An 18460-nucleotide genomic window follows, 5' to 3' on the forward strand; every position below is an offset into this window, starting at 1 on the left:
ATTTCATTGACTCCTTTCAGTAATGCTATGAGGTGATTACTATCACTACATACATCTACAAACGAGCATCTGGCTTAGATGAATTATGAAAGAACACTTTTGTGGCAATGGGTACAATGAGCTGGAGCAGGAAAAGAGGAGAGAGGACTGATAGAGATATTTTGCAATAATCAAGTGTGATGATAAAGATGGAAATGAGGGAGAGATCTGAGAAATACAGAAGAATGAAAAGAAAATTTTTAGAGTAAAAACAGGAAGAGAATGCAAAAAGTATCTATCAAAGAAACCGGGACTCTAGAAGGGTCAGCAACCCTAGCCTCATGCCAAATCTGGACCACCACCTGTTTGTGTAAATAAAGCTTTATTGAAACACAGCCACACTCAGTTGTTTATATATTCTCTGTGGCTGCTTTTGCTTGACAACAGCAGAGCTGAGTGGTTGCAATGGAAGCTATCTGGCCTGCATAGCCAAACATATTTACCATTTTGCACCTTAAAGAAAAACTCTACCAATCCTTGCTCCAGAGAAGCCCTGTCCAACAGAAATTTCTGTGATGATGGAAGTGTTTCATATCTCCACTGCTCAACAGGGTAGCCACTAGCCACAAGTGGCTGGCTAAATTTAAATTCAAACTAATTAAAAGTAAATAAAATTTAAAATTTAGTTCTTCAATTGCACTAGCCACCTTTCAAATACTCAATAGCATCATTAGCTAACGTAAATTAAATTTTATTTAATTCTAATTAAATTAAACTTAAATTTAAATAACCACAGATGGCTTACTGACTACTATATTGAACAACACAGTTGTGGGGAATTTCAAAGAGGTAGATGTGGTCCCCAGAGTTAAATACTATAGAGAGACCAAGCAAGGTAAGGACTTCAAATCAGTCCATAGAATTAAGCAACAAATAGGCACTGATGAACTTTGGGAGAGTAATTTGGGTAGAGTGACAAGGCCTGAGGCCACCTTTCAGTGGATGTGGATGCAAGAGTGCAAGGGAGAGGAGGACCTGGAGAATAGACAATATGGCCAAGAAGTTAGCATGTAAAGAGAAGGGGAATGTTCTAGCTCCTCTTATCTTGTGCAAATCTTTCAACTGAATTTTATTAAAAGAGAAGGGTGAAACATGAAGGTAGCTGAGGGGACAGGGACTGAAAACTAATGGAAATACTGTTTGTTTTTTAATGGCATTGGCAAATGGGAAAGTAAAAAACAGGGCAAAGTTCAGGTTCTGTTTTGGAAGTCCAAGTGCATCAGTGCCACTGAAAGAAGAGATGTGTGTTTTGGGGTGGGAGCATAACAAGAGCTAAGGCAAGAAAGAGCAGTGCAAACCTTACCTTAAAAGCCCTGAATACCTCGTTATGAAAGGGGAGGCCATTAAAGGGGAATGCCCTCTTCAGAAAGGGATTTCAGGTCACTCTTGGGAGGCAAATGAGGAAACAGAATCAGTGAGGATCTATTGACTAGCCTAGAAAGTAACAGGAAGTTAAAAAAAAAAATGTGGGGAGGTATAGAAACAAATCAAAGGAGCTAGAAGTAGGAAGAAGGGTGTATCAAAGAAAACTGAGGTCACATCATCTCTGTGTATCAGGTTTATGTTCTCTTTAAGGGACACCTGAAATAAGAAAGAAAAATATATAATTTCGAAGTAAGAGAGGGAATAACATTTTGTTAATTACCAATAATGTGCCAGGTTCTGAGTTTGGTAAATCATTTAATCCACGCACTACCCCTTCAGGAAGACAGTGTTATTCCTATTTTACAGACAAGAAATGAGGCTTAGAGAGGTCAAATAACTTCCCAGAATTATCAAACTAACACATGGCACACTGGAACCCAGTGCTTTCCCACTCCGGGGGAAATATGATGAATTTCCAATTTTCCATGTCTGTGTGCTAATTTGAGTAATTCTTATATCCTCACTAGACACTGTTTCCTGTGGGCAAAGACCATGTGCTAGCTCATTAATGGCACACAACAAGTTCTCAATAATTCTTTTTATCTTTTTTAACATTTTTTAATTAATTAATTTTATTTTTGGCTGTGTTGGGTCTTCGTTGCTGCACGCGGGCTTTCTCTAGTTGCAGTGAGCAGGGGCTACTCTTCGTTGTGGTGTATGGGTTTCTCATTGTGGTGACTTCTCGTTGCAGAGCATGGGCCCTAGGCACGTGGGCTTCAGTAGTTGTGGCATGCGGGCTCAGTAGTTGTGGCTCGCGGGCTTAGTTGCTTCGCGGCACATGGGATCCTCCCGGACCAGGGCTCGAACCTGTGTCCCCTGCATTGGCAGCGGATTCATAACCACTGTGCCACCAGGGAAGTCCCTCAATAATTATTTTTAAATATATGTTACAAGTGTGAATGAATGTGAATTGAAGTAGTACTCTTCTGACACATTAACACAAATAAGTAAAAGAGTCTCATGAGGTAACTGCTCAGCAAAAACAATGACGTGCTCAAAAGACTACTATTGCACACAAACAGAGAAGGCTTTAAGCATTTTTAAGAGAGCATCATATTGCTTTGTTCACACTGTGACATCCCATCTAAATTACAGGTACTTGGCCTTGGGCAGTATGAACTGACTGTTCCGGGAAACCCTCCAAATTGGGTAACTGCTTACTTGGGGCAGCATAATAACCTCATGTTAATGGAACCACTAGGATATTGTTTTTGTAAAAGTAGTTGGAAAGCACATCTCTCTATAGAACAATATTTTAACAGAGAAACATAACGCAAAGAGAAATCTGTTCTTTAGCCCTACTGATACTTTCCACATGAGTACACTCAGAACCTGGACCCATCCCACTAGCTTTCGCCGCAGATTGCCCTCATCTCAGCATGAAAGGACAGCCCAGGCATCTACACCTCTGCCAGATCATCTCGGATTAAAACTGAGTGAATTGTCAGTGAGAAATGCAGCCAACAGGAAAAAGAATAAAAAGAAAGGCTTTCAAGAAATCAATACCTGTTATCTGAACTGGATCCACTGTCAACAGAGAGAGAAGGCATGAATGAATGATCCTAAAGATCCCCAGGTTGTGAGTCATGCTTGGCAGCTAAATTCAAAGCAGAAGATGAGGACACAATTTTATCTTGCTTGTTTTATTTTTATTCTAGAGGAAATGCAGGAAAAACAAAGAATTGAAGCAAAAGGAAATAGGATTCAGCTTAATTCAAATGAGGAAAAGATAAAATTATAATTAAAACTAAAGGTCAAATGTAAAAGTGAAGATAGAGATGTTTAAATTTCAAAGCATAAATTTATTAAAATTTAAATATAATCCCCAATAAATATATGTTTAAAAGTACATTCTAAAGGAAAGTAAACTTCATCAGTCAGCCCTGTTCAAGAGAGCTACTTAGAACACTCTTTGGAGCAGTGGTCCTCAACCAACCAACTCAGAAACAGGTCATAATGAGCTCATAAGGAACCAAGCTCCAAATCGGAGCAGGTTCCTAGAAAACCAGACAGAGACCAGGATGCCCACGGGGACCCTAAGCAGGTAACCCTGAAATCTCAGAACCATCCAGGGAATCAGGAGGGGGCAGAAGAGGAGGTACACTCTCCAATGTGAACCGATATTTGTTGGAAGGGAGAGAAGATGCCTTTTAGCATTTAATCCTAATGATAGCCATGACAACGTGATGAAGAAGGAACAAAAAGGAAAGGGGGAGAGGGAGAAAGGAGAAGAGAGAGCAGCCCCAGCACCATGCAGGGCAGGAGAAAGCCAATTTGTTGACATAGTGTCATCTTGCTCTGGTTAAGGAGGAATGGGAAGAAAGGGGAGAAATAGGTAAGGATTGAAACTAATGTGCTCTAAACCTTAGGACTTTAGGACTGCATATTTTTTCTGTGTTCATATTACATCTTCATCTTAACTATCCATTTCTCTCTCTTTAAGGCTATAACTCAGGCAGAGTGATACGCTGCAATGTTCTGATGAAACTGTCCTCTACAGCTGATGCTCCTAGAAGGCAGACACCACATTCATTAACTCATTCTGCACACTTAGCTCATGTCCACAGAGAGATGTCCTATACAAGCTCTTATTAAAGTGGAAGGATACAATCAATCATTTTAGAAGGTCTAAAAAGAACTTTTTCTTCCCATTGAGCCTTGTAAATTATTCTGAGATTGTTTCTACAAAGACTATGTAATTGAGGGAGATACACAGGGAGCATCAATTTTGTTTGTTTTATTGCTTAAAATAAAATGATCTGAAGCAAATGTGACACAATGTTAAGAGTTTACAACGCACAATGTTCAGGGTCCACTAAATTATTACCTTTATTTATTCCTAAATGTTTCGTAAGGAAAAAGACTGTGGAGTCTTATTCACAATATTTCTTAATACTTTTGGAGAAATATTTTGACAATATACATCAGGAAGTGTATAATTTCTCTTTGACCCAGAAATCTTCTAAGAATTCATCAGCAAGAAGGAAGGAAAGAAAGAAACAGAGAGAGACAGATGGACAGTCAGACACAGGGATAGAGAAATCTTTGGAACGCTGCATCCAAAAAAGCAAGTATTTCTGCAAGTAAAGAGAAACCACCCAAAAATCAACAGGAAGGGATTGTGAAATAAATAATCTTACATTCACCCAATATGTTTAAATATTCTGCATACACTAAAAATCATGAAATAGAAGAATAGAGGAATGGAAACATCACAACTTATTCCAAGTGGGAAAATGAGTTATCAAACAATATGAACAGTATAATTCTATTTTTCTGTAAGAACAAAAATAGAGACCCAAGAGTCAAACAGACTGACAAACAGACAGAGATAATAGATTTTTAAAAGGCACAACACATACACATACAAAAATATGTGTGTACAAAAACTGGTGGTGAATCTGAATAAGGTTTGCAGTCTAACTAACTATCGTACAAATGTCAGTTTTGGTTTTGATAATGTACTATAGTCATGTAAGATGTTACCATTGGGGAAAGCTGAGTGATGGGTACAAATGACCTCTTTCTACTATTTTTGCAACTTCTTATGAGTCTACAATAATTCCAAAATAAAAATTTGAAAAGAAAATAAAAGACTGAAGGGAAATATACCGACTATACCAAGATATATACTAAGAATTATTTACATATTGAACTATAATTGATACTCCACCTATTTTGGCTTTCCTGAGTTCATCTAATTAAAACTTAAAGTAATACTGCACCTTTGTGGGGGAAAAGCATAAACCTAAATTTCAATCAGAATTACTTTTGAATAACAAATGTCAATGAAAAGTAATTCAAAACTTAGATCTCAAACCTAGGCTTTATGATTATAATGCTGCTCCTTTACCTAAACCAGATTATATCCCCTCCAATTTCCCACCTTCACTCTCACCAAAACAACTTTACACATAGACAGAAACTAAATCCAACTTAACTAACCAGAAACCACTGAGTGTAAGTTAAAACATTAAGAAAAGTAACCTACTGTACAGCACAGGGAACTCTACTCAGTGCTCTGTGGTGACCTAAATGGGAAGGAAATTCAAAAAAGAGGGGATATATGTATACGTATAGCTGATTCACTTTGCTGTACAGTAGAAATTAACACAACACTGTAAAGCAGCTATACTCCAATAAAAACTAATAAAAAAAGAAAAGTAGACAAATTTTTTGTCTTTTTTCCCTAGTTTTATCATCAAAAAATCTAAGAACAAGGTCACAAACTACATCTTTGCTCTATCCTTGCCAATTCTCCCACTATCTACATATCATATCATAGATAAAACATTTTCCACTCACATTTCGATAATTTGAAACTTGGACACAGTGCAGCCTGCTCAATTATCCAAGAGTTCATTATCCAGCTGGTGCTAACCAAGCCCATTATGTCTCTTTATTCTCTTTTTTGTTACTTGTCTTTTCTTCACCTTCCTGTGTGTTAGCCCCTCTAGCAGAAAATGAGAGGTTGCACAAAGGGATAAAATTAAAATTGGTTGACTCTTTTATCTATTAAAGGATTCATTGGTTACAAAATGACCACTGTTCATCAAAATGTAAGCCTGAGTGTTCTAGTTACTCACACCTCAACAGTCAAAGGTAATTCAGAGTAGATTGTAAAATAAAAGCAAATCTTATTACCCATATTTTCAGAAAATAATAACTAGATATCACTCATGATTACTCTCCTTTTATTAAACAGGAAAATGAAAGCTATCTCATTACAAGCAAAAACACTTTTTTTCTTTGATGTATGAAATCATACCTCAAAGTTATACTCTACCTAGACTCTCATTCAGCACCTGGAATAGCGCCTGGCATGTAGGAGGCATTCAAACATTTGATGAGTCAACAAGAGAAAGAATGAGAGAATAAATGAAGGAACAATTGAGTTAGGAATGGATAAGTTCTAGAGCCAAAAAACTCCACTTTTAACAGGTCAACAAATGTGTGTGTGTGTGTGTGTGTGTGTGTCTGTGTGTGCACACCTGACTTGCTTTTAAATCTGTTAACACCAGTAGTATGAGGATAAAACAGGATTAACTGGAGAGGAAATATGACACAATGAGAAGCTGATACACTCTAAAGTCTAACAGATTTGGTTTTTCATCCAAGATCTGCCACCTGCATTCTAAGTGAACATGAGCTAGTTACTTAACTTTCCCTAAATTCTTCTTTAAGAACGTATTCTCTTGAGAAGTTAAAAAAACTATGGTAAGGAGTATTACTGGTGCTATTCTTACTGTGATAATATATTTTGTATTGTGTGACACTTCAACACACACTCACAAACACACTCACATATGTGCATGCACACACACTCATACAAGTACACATGTACAGAGTAAAATCATCTTTTAGGATTTAAGATTTTGATTTGAGTATTATCATTTCCATCAAATACAATATTTGAAATAACTAGATATTTAATAAGAAATATTAAATATACACACTGACAAACGTAAGGTAGATAGCTAGTGGGAAGCAGCCGCATGGCACAGGGATATCAGCTCGGTGCTTTGTGACCGCCTGGAGGGGTGGGATAGGGAGGGTGGGAGGGAGGGAGACGCAAGAGGGAAGAGATATGGGGACATATGTATATGTATAACTGATTCACTTTGTTATAAAGCAGAAACTAACCCACCATTGTAAAGCAATTATACCCCAATAAAGATGTTAAAAAAATTTTTTTTTCTAATTATAAATTTTAAAATTAATCCTTTTATAAATTAAACTAAGGAAAGGAAATTTCATTAAGTTGGATCTTAGGCTGTAAGATCTAAGGCTGTAACAACAAATTACATTTCAAACAGTTCTTGAAATATTCAGGTGAAATGAGATGTTTAGAGTAGATATATGTTGAAGATCTTGAGCAGTCAGAACTCAACATTTTAAAATAATAATAAAATCAGTTTTGCATTTTTCTAAAATTCAAGCTTTTATCAGATTAAGATCAGCTTTTATTCCCAACAATGTAAATATTAACATTTTTATCATTTGTGGCAATACCATAAATGTATCCTAGAGAAATAATATTTTTATGTTATCTCATAGCTATCACTTTTTTTCTTTCTTTCGTTTTGTTTTTTAAATGGAGGTATAATCCATATATATTATATTAATTTCAGTATATAACATAATGATTCGATATTTGAGTACACGGTATACAAATTTCTTTTCTTTTCTTATGATGAGGACTTTTAAAATGTACTCTCTTAGCAACTTTCAAGTATGCAATTCAGCGTTATTAACTGTAGTCACCACGCTGTCCATTACATTCCAGGACTTATTTATCTTGCAACTGGAGGTCTGTACCTTTTGACCACCTTCACTCATTTCACCTACCCCCAACCCCCTCCCCTTTGGCAACCACCAGTCTGTTCTCTGCATCTATGAGCTTAGTTTTTGTTTTGTTTTGTTATTTGTTTTGGTTTTTAGAATCCACATATAAGTGAAATCATATAATATTTGTCTTTTATTACTTTTAACCAGTGGGTTTTCTTTGTTAAATAAAATTTGGTTTATCTGGTTAAGATATTTACTAAAAAGAAAAAAAAGACTAAAAAATGATAATCTGGTAACATGATACTGATACAACTCTTAAATCTGAAATTCTTGGAACCTGATATGTGCCGAGACAACTTTCCCAGTCCATACTCACAAGGGAACTTGGTCTGTACCATATAAGTAAAGTATTTCCCTCCTTGCAGTATGTGTGTCTTTGGCTTGAGGACTCAATATGCTGAAGAGAAGCAAAAGGAGCCAACTGCCTCGTAGTAAAACTTAGACTCATGAAGACAAGAAAATTTCAGACCCTCTGATGCCTAGGTAGAAAGAAGATTCATGGATCATTTTGGGTCTTGGTGGGATGGATGATTCAGGTAATATCTACCTGTAATTTATATAAGAACCTAGATTTAGAAGATGGATTAAGAAGGTTAATCTCTATGTGGTGAAGTTTTAAAATCAGTTTGATGGATATATACAAGGTTATGTGCATTCCACTGCAGAGATAACAACAAAGGTGACTGAGATCTGACCCCTGCCCTTCTATCACCTAGTTGTGATTTTTTTAATTACTGGTAAGAGAAAAGTATCAGCGGAGTATGAGCTTATATAGTGGGTGTATAGTGACTAAATGGAGATGGGAATTGAGCATTCTTTGCCAAACTAGCTTAAAGGGAAATAAGATTCAAGGTGATGGGCTCTTTAGGAAAGAACCATTTGTCAAGAAGACATGTGTAAGTTGACTCTGGGAAAACAGTGAAGATTTACATTCCACTAAAATGAGAGGAGAGTGGAAGACACATAGAAACCTAGGAGACAAATGGGAGAAAGGAAGTTGCATCTCTGATTAAAATTTTTTTTTAATTTTAACATTGTTTTCATTCCTTTGTACTTTCTAGGTACAGTCATATGACAGCCAGACAGAAGTTAAAGAGTGTAGTCACAACTCATTACCAATATTAGGCTTTTACCATGTGACCCAATGGGTGTGAAAAATTAAGTCTACCGCTATATTACAGGTCACTTAATCTCTCTGTCCTTTAGTTTACACAGTCATAAAAACGCATTATAACTAAACCTATCTCACAAGGCGTCAGAAGGATTCAAAAAATACATACAGTCTTAGCATAGCATCTGACCCAGAGCAAGTGCTCCATAATTAGTGACGGCTGTTGTATTGCCATGGGTGTTATTACTATCATTATTGATAGGCATGCCTCAGTTTTAAAGAAAGGAATGAATAGCTCAGTCATGAGCTAGAGAATATCACATGTGTGTTTCCTTCTCAATCTATTACAGACTCTCCAAATATTATTGTGTTTCACACCCTAAACATTCAAAGGAAAATTTAACATTTTTAGATCATTTGTTCCCCAAAGTTTTGCAACACCTATGGTATAACACAGGTAAGTGAGACAGTCTACAACTCATGGTCCTTGTACTGGATTTCAAAAATAAGATATTCATATTAGAACCAAGAGAGACAGATGCAATATGATTCCTAAAAAAACTCATCTCTGCACTTAACATACGCCATTTATCAAGGCCTGTCCACCTGCACTAGGATCAAGATGAAAAGCAATGAAAGCAAAACAGCAAAGAATACTATACTTGAATGCATTAAAAAAGTAATCAAAATCAACAACTTCCACAATTACAAACATACAACAAGTCCTAGTATTTTCTTTTACTGAGAAGTTGGAGCAAAGGAAAATTTTCAAATATTCATAATTATATGAATTAATTAGGCTACTTATTACCATGTTCTCTTAAAAATAATGTTAAAGCATACTACAAGCAATGAGTAATGTGGTCATTATAGATTTTCCTTAAGCCAGAAAACCAACACAGCATTTTTTTTTTTTTTTTTTGCGGCACGCAGGCCTCTCACTGCTGTGGCCCCTCCCGCCGCGGAGCACAGGCTCCGGACGCGCAGGCCCAGCGGCCATGGCTCACGGGCCCAGCTGCTCCGTGGCACGCGGGATCTTCCCGGACCGGGGCATGAACCCGCGCTTCCTGCATCGGCAGGCGGACTCTCAACCACCGCGCCACCAGGGAAGCCCAACACAGCATTTTTAAGAGAAGGGCTTAATATTGTTTTCTACTGTCCAGGAAACATTTCTAAAGTAGGTAACAATTAATATAGAGCCCCTCTCCCATCACTTTTGGGACTGTTGTACACATCTTAAATACTTTATATTAAAAAAACAGTTTATTTTTTCAAAGAACATCAATCTATTATTCCAGATATAATAGGGATATTTTCCAAATGTTTCTGACATGTAGATCCAGATTTTTTTTTTTTTTTTTTTTTGCATTACACGGGCCTCTCACTGTTGTGGCCTCTCCCACTGCGGAGCACAGGCTCTGGACACATAGGCTCAGGAGCCATGGCTCAGGGCCTAGCCGGTCCACGGCATGTGGGATCTTTCCGAACCAGGGCACGATCCCATGTCCCCTGCATCGGCAGGCGGACTCTCAACCACTGCGCCTCCAGGGAAGCCCGATCCAGATTTTTAAAATTACTTTTAGTGGTTTCAGTGGAGAAGGGGTAAGAAAAGAAAAAAAAAAAAACCTAAAATTAACTAAGACAATTATTATAGAAACAATATAATGTAGTATATATTTAGATAGAGTACAGACACTAAATTCAGACTGCCTGGGTTCAAATCCTAGATCTGCTATTTACTAGTTTTATATGTTTAGGCAAGTTTCTTAAACTCTCTGTATCTCCATTTCCATACCCACTAAACGAGAATAAAAAGTACCCTACGTCACAGGGTTGTTAGAAATATTAAATAAATTCAAACATTTAAATAAATTTAAGTACTTAGTATTGTACCTGGCTCATAGCATGGATACCATAAAGCTTAGCTGTTCTCACTATATGCTGGACACTCACTATTCATGTACATGAGCAAACTTAGCCCTTCTAACAGTCCTATAAGTTATTATTATAGATTATATATATATTGTTGATTTCACAATCAATAAAGATAGGCTGGATTACACACGGTAACAATGGCAAACTCTCAACTTGAAAAAACGTTTACTTCTCACTCACGCAACTTTACTCAGGCTTCAAATGGACTCCCTGAAGCATTGTTATCTATGCATTTTTGCTCAGCAATCCAGGCTACAGGTGCTTCCACGATGGATCTGACAGACCAGAGGGGACTAAGGATTGAAGCAATGGCCACTAAATGTTTCACCAGGAAGTGACATGCCTCAGTCTGGTTGCATTAGCCAAAGCTAATCACATAACCACGCCTGGGTGGGGAAATCCAATCCTCCTGTGTGCTCAAAAGTAGAGAACAGACATTGCTGAACAATAATACCCATCACAGTCCCCATTTTATAATTATTTGGGACAATGTATTGTTCAAAGAGTGGGGCCTAAGTTTTAACCCAGATCAGCTTGTTTTTCTCCACTAATAATGATCCTCGGGGCTTCCCTGGTGGCGCAGTGGTTGAGAGTCCACCTGCCGATGCAGGGGATGCAGGTTCGTGCCCTGGTCCGGGAGGATCCCACATGCCGCGGAGCGCCTGGGCCCGTGAGAAATGGCCGCTGAGCCTGCGCGTCCAGAGCCTGTGCTCCGCAACGGGAGAGGCCACAACAGTGAGAGGTCCGCGTACCACCAAAAAAAATAAAATAAAATAATCATCAATAGTTTTTTTCTCCTACCGACCAAGATAGCTTATCGCAGGGGTCCCTAACCCCCAGGCCAAGGACCAGTAGCGGTCCACTGCCTGTTGGGAACCAGGCCACAGAGCAGGAGGTGAGCAGTGGGCTAGTGAGCTCAGCCTCATCTGCCGCTCCCCGCCGCTCCCCATTGCTTGCGTTACCGCCTGAACCATCCCCCCACAGCCCTCACCGTCCGTGGTAAGACTGTCTTCCACAAAACTGGTCCCTGGTGCCAGAAGGTTGGGGACCGCTGGCTTATCGTACAAATTCCCATTAGTAACAGTGACAAACTTCATTCGGCCTTGATTAAGCAGGGAGAGTTGGGAAGAAGGCAATGTCAGGGCATTTGTGGTTTAGAAAAGCGCTAAATTCTCAACTGAGAATTGATGAATCTCTAAGAAAACTTTTAAAAAGTGTGGAGAGAAAGCAAAGTGAGATTAGTGCAAAAGTAGATTTTTCTAAGCTCCGTTGCATTTGCCTATGGTTATTTTAGCAAACAGTCAATAATAATGATTTTATGTCCCTTCGACTACTAAATTTTTTTACCATTTTATTGTACTAATTTTTTTTTGCACAAATATTTATATTGATCATGTCTACAGCAGATACTGAGTATTCTTTCTTTTCCCTTAATCTTCCCAAATTTCTTTTACTTAACTGATGTCTCTTGGGAGACATCTTAAAAATTATACTTGGGAAATGTTGTTATTCTAACATCAAAACCTAAGAAGAACGTATTCCTATTGTCCAGAGTTATCTCTTAAATCAAAGACCTACAGACTTCAGATGCGTTTCTTCCACTGAGAGCAACTTATATGTTAAATCAGTAAAATTCACTACTTACCTACAAGTTATAAATCAAACGCTATCCAAACAATGTATTTGAAAAACCTGTTTTCAGCTATTCTGAGATTTTCAATTGGACTATTTCATACTGGAAACTCTTAAACTTCAATTTTCCTAGATAGTATAAGAATAATACTTCTCCTTTCTATGCACTGTCGCTTACCTCATTTGGCCATAATATCAGCAAAAGTTTATATAATTCATACTTTTTACAAGTTCTCTAACCACATGGTTTAAATAATTTCTACATTCAGATGTGCTTCCTAAAACTGTAATTTAAAGAAGATATTACACTCATATATATTATCACAAAGATTCATTAGCCTCCCACACATTTCTCTCACAAATGTCACACCACAATGGAAAGCAATGATCTCCCTCATGGAGTTGCTGCTTAAGCAGAAATTCTTTAAAAAAAAAAAAAAGAAGAAGAAGAAAGAAAAGGAAAAGAAGAAGGAGGAGGAGAAGGAGAAACAAATAATTTCAACCACTGCATTTTTTTTCCTCAACTAACAGTATATAGCATGAACAAAGGAAAAGTAAGCCACCTTCCAGGAGGTGATAAGAGTTTGGACTTTCTCCCACACTTGGTCACAGCTGATTGAATTTCCATTGTTCACTGATTGTGCCATTTGTCAGGCAATCCATCCTTGCTTATGTAATCATAGCATTCCAGTTGTTCACTCTGTTCTGTCCTGAACGTTCAGCAGCATGACAGAGAAAATTACACACAGAACAGCACCAAGCCGCTGACCTTTAGAATATAAAATAAGGCCGATCTTTTGAAATTGGTCTTTGTGAGGTTATCTGAGGGACAGTATTTCTAACAGGCCATTTTTCATGCTGACCAGATACCTTCATAAAATATTTTTTATTTATAAAAAATGATAATTTAAATATTAAATATACCTGTACTGTGCACAATATTATGAATAAATACATTTCATTTAGAGTTTGTCAAAAGGGGACACATTTTTCATCTCTAGGTAAAACTCTCACCTTCAAACCAGAATTAAGTATAATTTTAATAATACCTGATAAATACGAAGGAAGTTTTACAGGAAAGAAAGAAAGAGAGAGAGAGATTAAATTTCTGAAACAGCTTAATGTGGCTGACTAATTGTTTGCCAAAGAATCAAAATTCAGTAGAGGAATTAAATTACTTTCTGGTTATATAAAATCCGCATTATATTTCCTTATTTGTTTTCTTTTGAAAGAATGTCAAACTCAGAAAAGTTGCAAGTACAAGATAAAGAACTTCCTTCCCTCTGAACCACTTATTGACATGATGTCTGAAACCCCAGAATAATTTAACAAATCAACAAATCTTAGTTCTTTCACCTTTTTTAACTGTCTCCTTATCTTCTCTGTCAAACTTACAATCAAATGCTTAGATATCTAGCTCACTAGAATCTCTGCAATATACAACAAGAACATATAGATCTGCTGAGTAGCTTTTTACTCCGTCTTTTAGACTTTTCCATTTTGTTTCTTCCATGAACTTGTGGTATCTAAAGAAAAAAAAAAAAGAAACCACACAAAGTTCAACTTGTAAAAACACGGAGTCCTGTTGATGGGGAACAGGTTTCAAAATAAGCAAAATTTCCTTGATTCCTATTTCACAGGTTTCTTCACTTCTGCCTTTAAACAAAGGATTCCCCTAAAGGGGGAGGAGGGGAAAGTAAAGATAGTGAGGAAACTATTTTTCTGGTAACCCAGACACCTCCACATGCTATCATCTTGTCTCCCCTTCCTGTCACTGTCAAACATCTCCATGGACTCTTTTTCCCTACCATCAGTTCACCCTGTAATGCAGGATTCTGGCTTTGGCTTTCATCTCTCCATTGACATCGCATTATTAAAAGTCACTGAGGAGGGCTTCCCTGGTGGTGCAGTGGTTGGGAGTCCGTCTGCCGATGCAGGGGATGCGGGTTTGTGCCCCGGTCCGGGAGGATCCCACATGCCGCGGAGCAGCTGGGCCCGTGAGCCATGGCCGCGAGCCTGCGCATCCGGAGCCTGTGCTCCGCAACGGGAGAGGCCACAACGGTGAGAGGCCCGCGTACCACAAAAAAAAAAAAAAAAAAAAAAAAGTCACTGAGGATCCTTGAATCAAAACTGCTATCTTTCAATCCTCAATAGCCTCAAAACATCTCTGGAGCCCTTTACCGCTATTGATTTGCCCTATTTTTATCTCTTCTCTCCCTCTTACTCCATGGCACAAAAACATCCTGCTGTTCCTTCTCCTACTTCTTTGAACAAGTCTCATTCACTCTCATAGGTTTTTTTTTTCCCCTTCCACTTGTCTTCCAAGTTCAGTTTTTAGTATTTTTTTTTTCTTTCTCTCTCTCCCTCTCCTCTTTCTCCCTCTAAATTGCTCTCTCTCTCTCTCCCCACTTGGCATTCACCAAGCTTCAGCTCTCACCTCTTTACAAATTTCAGTCAAATCTATAATTCTACAAGTCCTCGCCAAGTTTTCAACTCATTATCTTTAATTTCACAATCAATTCCTCCACTTGGATATCTGAGTCAATCTGTCACATTTACCATAACTTCTTTACTTCCCTACACCCCACTGCCAGGAAGTCACTATGTCTAAATAGCTTGGAACAGCAGTCACTCAGTTCCGGCCAAGTGTTGCAATGCAGGAATGCTGACTCACCGCTGACAGATATTCTGCTTTTTTTGTTTTTTTAAGAGAAGCCCCCAAAAACTGAATCATTAAAGGAAATTTAGATTTTAGATGAAATCTTCCAATGTTTAAATACTGACAACTACTTTAAAAAGCAAACAAACAAAAAGCACCTGGGTCACACAAAACCTATCTGCAGGATTACAATCAGGTTGTGACTTACAGCCTAAGAAGTGAAGGCAAATGCCTTAGCTTCTATTCCAAGCCTTCCAAAACCATCCTGAAACTACCTTCTGAATTCGAGTACCAGTAACTCAAAATAACCACGAGAAGCCAACTGGTCTACTGTTCATTCTATCCTACAAGTGTATTTGGTTCTTTCTCACCGCTCTGTCATGTTTGTTCTGCACACAGAAGTGTTTTTCTTTCTAAGTCCTACTTTAAGATTGAATTTAAATGCTATCATTTCCCTGAAAACTTCCTGGACCATATTAGCTTATATATTCCAAAGACATTAGTACCTAGTACTGTGTGTCAGGCACAGTCCTAGACGTTTTACATGCTCCCCACCACCACTATAATCCTAAGAAATTGATACTATCATCATTCTTATTTTATTCTTACTCAATAAGGATAATGAAGCCTGTCCAAAGCAAGCGGCGGACCTGGGGTTGAACACAAACATTTCTTGTTCCAGTGCAGAAAGAAGAGTAGTAAATTCAAGTTTTGATCATCTACTATGTGACATGTGTTTTGTGCCAGGAAATTTTTAAATGCTTAACAAGACTCACCAGACCATTTACAATATGGCTCTCTTCTTCTTCTATTATTTCTTGATAATTTCCCTGCCTCATTAGCCTTCTTTCAGTTTCTAGAATTTACTGAGCTACTTCACACCTCACGGACTTCGCACGTGCTGTTTTCTTTGTCTGCAATGTTCCTCTCTCCTTCTGATTCTAATCTCTACTCATTGTGATCTCAGTTTAACCATCATTTCTTCAAGACTCCTACCATGATCCTTCCAGAAAAGATTATTTTAAATCCCCCTATTATTTCATAGCACCTACTGCAACTCTAAATAAATAGGTTTGTAATAATTTAATGTATGTCTCCCCTACCGCTGTGTAGTGAGTTTCTCCACTATCTCTTTCATCATTTTCTCTGTGCTATACACACAGTGAGTGAATGATTGGTGTCTTTATCACTTATGAGCCATTTTAAGACCTAGAGGGATTAAACAACCTTTATCTCATAGCTAGTAAGAAACTGAGATCTTGCATGTTAACCTAAACAACTTCCATCATAGAGATGTTAACCAAGCAGAAATCATTTTCTAATAATCTGCATTTAGTCAGAGACTTTTCCTTTTCAGGTTATAGTCACTGTTAATGCATATTAAATTCTAAACCAAACAGTATGTGAGAGTCCGATCATTGAATGTTGTTTAAATAAATAGAAAATGTTGTTTAAAAAAAATAGAATTGCAATGCTTCCAAAGAAAGGGATAAGGGATGACGCAGACTGAAGAGTTAACCACAATGCACACAAAAGTGAATTGCCTAATTTTTCAGAGTGGCAGCTGGATTTCATTTTCAGGAAAGGCAGCAGGATGTCTAATTCATCAGGAGAAAATAACCAAAACATCCATTCTGTTGTTCCAGGATTAGAGAAATTACTAGGAGTTCTAATTGCTTCACCTTATATTGCAGTTCTCTACTGAAGTCTCTATAATATTTAGTCCCCCCAAAGCTAGGTGTCAACAATGTGAATTAACCAACAAACTGTGAGGAAAGGTGGTTCTTCACATGTTCCTAAAGCACGTACATGTAATTTGTCTTTCAAAGATCTCAGCGATTACAGTCCCAGAAATGTATTTTACAGGGCTATTGCCTACAATAGAAAGTCCCTAGTATATCACCCTTAAAGATTTCTATTCCATGCTCACACTACTGCATTCGTAAACTACTATTGGGTAGTGTACGCCGTTATGAAAGCTAATATGCATTACTATTTATGCATTGGGGCTTTTGGTAGGCCTGTAGATTCGGAGGGGAGTTTACTTTCATGAAAAATGAACAGACAAGCTTATAATGAGGAAAGAGAATCCCTCTTGCCTCTTGGAAGCCAAAGGGCATCAGAGGTCTTGACTACACCTATGTCAGCTCCAACTAGAAGAGAACAATTAGCTGTAGCAACCCCTCCTCATTTTACTTAAGAACTTGGCAGTCAACATCTCCCTTCCCCCATCCCAGCTTCAAAAAGAAGCAAAGCACCTTCACATCAAATTGTGCCTGTATCCACTTACCACCTCCCAAGACATACAGAATCAAAAATCATCAGATCTATGTAATCTGTTATCTGACTATCACTTTTCAAACTCATATGTCTGTTCTGTCCTAGAATCTACGGACATAAATTTAAAAAAAAAAAAATGACATTTGTCCTGCCCTTGAGTTTACCTTTGCAGAAAAATGTTAACCAATGAGAAATATCTGCAAATAGGATTCAGATTGAAACCACATATTGAATGAAGTTTCAGATTAGATGTATGGTCTGCTGTGTCTACTTGCCTCCCCAACTCTGCTCTGCCAACCAAACTCCTTAGTAAGACGGAATCACACTGCTAAAATAAATACAGACTCAAAGACTTATCTGTTATTCACTTTGATCTGTTGGGCTGCTATAAAACAGGTATAGCCATGTGATTCCAAGAGTACAAAGACAAAGAATTCAGATACAACATTGTCAAATGTCAGTGATCTACAATGTACTGAATTTTTGAAAATACCTACAAGGACCCTTTGACAAAAATCCTCATTAAGAAAGGAACATTTTTGGGCTTCCCTGGTGGTGCAGTGGTTGAGAGTCTGCCTGCCGATGCAGGGGACACGGGTTCGTGCCCTGGTCCGGGAGGATCCCACATGCCGCGGAGCGGCTGGGCCCGTAAGACATGGCTGCTGAGCCTGCGCATCTGGAGCCTCTGCTCCACAGCGGGAGGCCACAACGGTGAGAGGCCCACGTACCGCAAAAAAAAAAAAAGGAACATTTTATGCATACAAATTTTTTTTTAATTAATTAATTTATTTGTTTTTATTTTGGGCTGTGTTGGGTCTTTGTCACTGCACGCGGGCTTTCTCTAGTTGCAGCAAGAGGGGGACCACTCTGTGCTGCTGTGTGTGGGCTTCTCACTGCTGTGGCCTCTCCCATCGTGGAACACAGGCTCCAGGCGCGCGGACCCCAGCAGTTGCAGCGCACGGGCTCAGTAGCTGTGGCTCGCGGGCTCTCTACAGCACAGGCTCAGTAGCTGTGGCACACGGGGCCCAGCT

General features: G+C 38.2%; 1 protein-coding gene across 7 annotated transcripts in view; it reads right to left on the reverse strand.

Annotated features, from left to right (window-relative positions):
• Positions 1–18460, reverse strand: part of ACSS3 (acyl-CoA synthetase short chain family member 3) — a 154411-nt gene that overhangs the window by 132222 nt on the left and 3729 nt on the right. Inside the window, exon 1 of one of the 7 annotated variants that reach the window (XM_032645001.1) lies at positions 14299–14333. The exons of the other annotated variants lie outside the window; for them this stretch is intronic. The gene's annotated coding sequence lies outside the window, so the exon portion shown is untranslated. Of the gene's footprint in view, positions 1–14298; positions 14334–18460 lie in introns of those variants that run through there. 7 annotated transcript variants of the gene reach the window in all.

Source organism: Phocoena sinus, chromosome 10, assembly GCF_008692025.1.
Source record: "Phocoena sinus isolate mPhoSin1 chromosome 10, mPhoSin1.pri, whole genome shotgun sequence".
In the NCBI taxonomy this organism is placed as follows: domain Eukaryota; kingdom Metazoa; phylum Chordata; class Mammalia; order Artiodactyla; family Phocoenidae; genus Phocoena; species Phocoena sinus.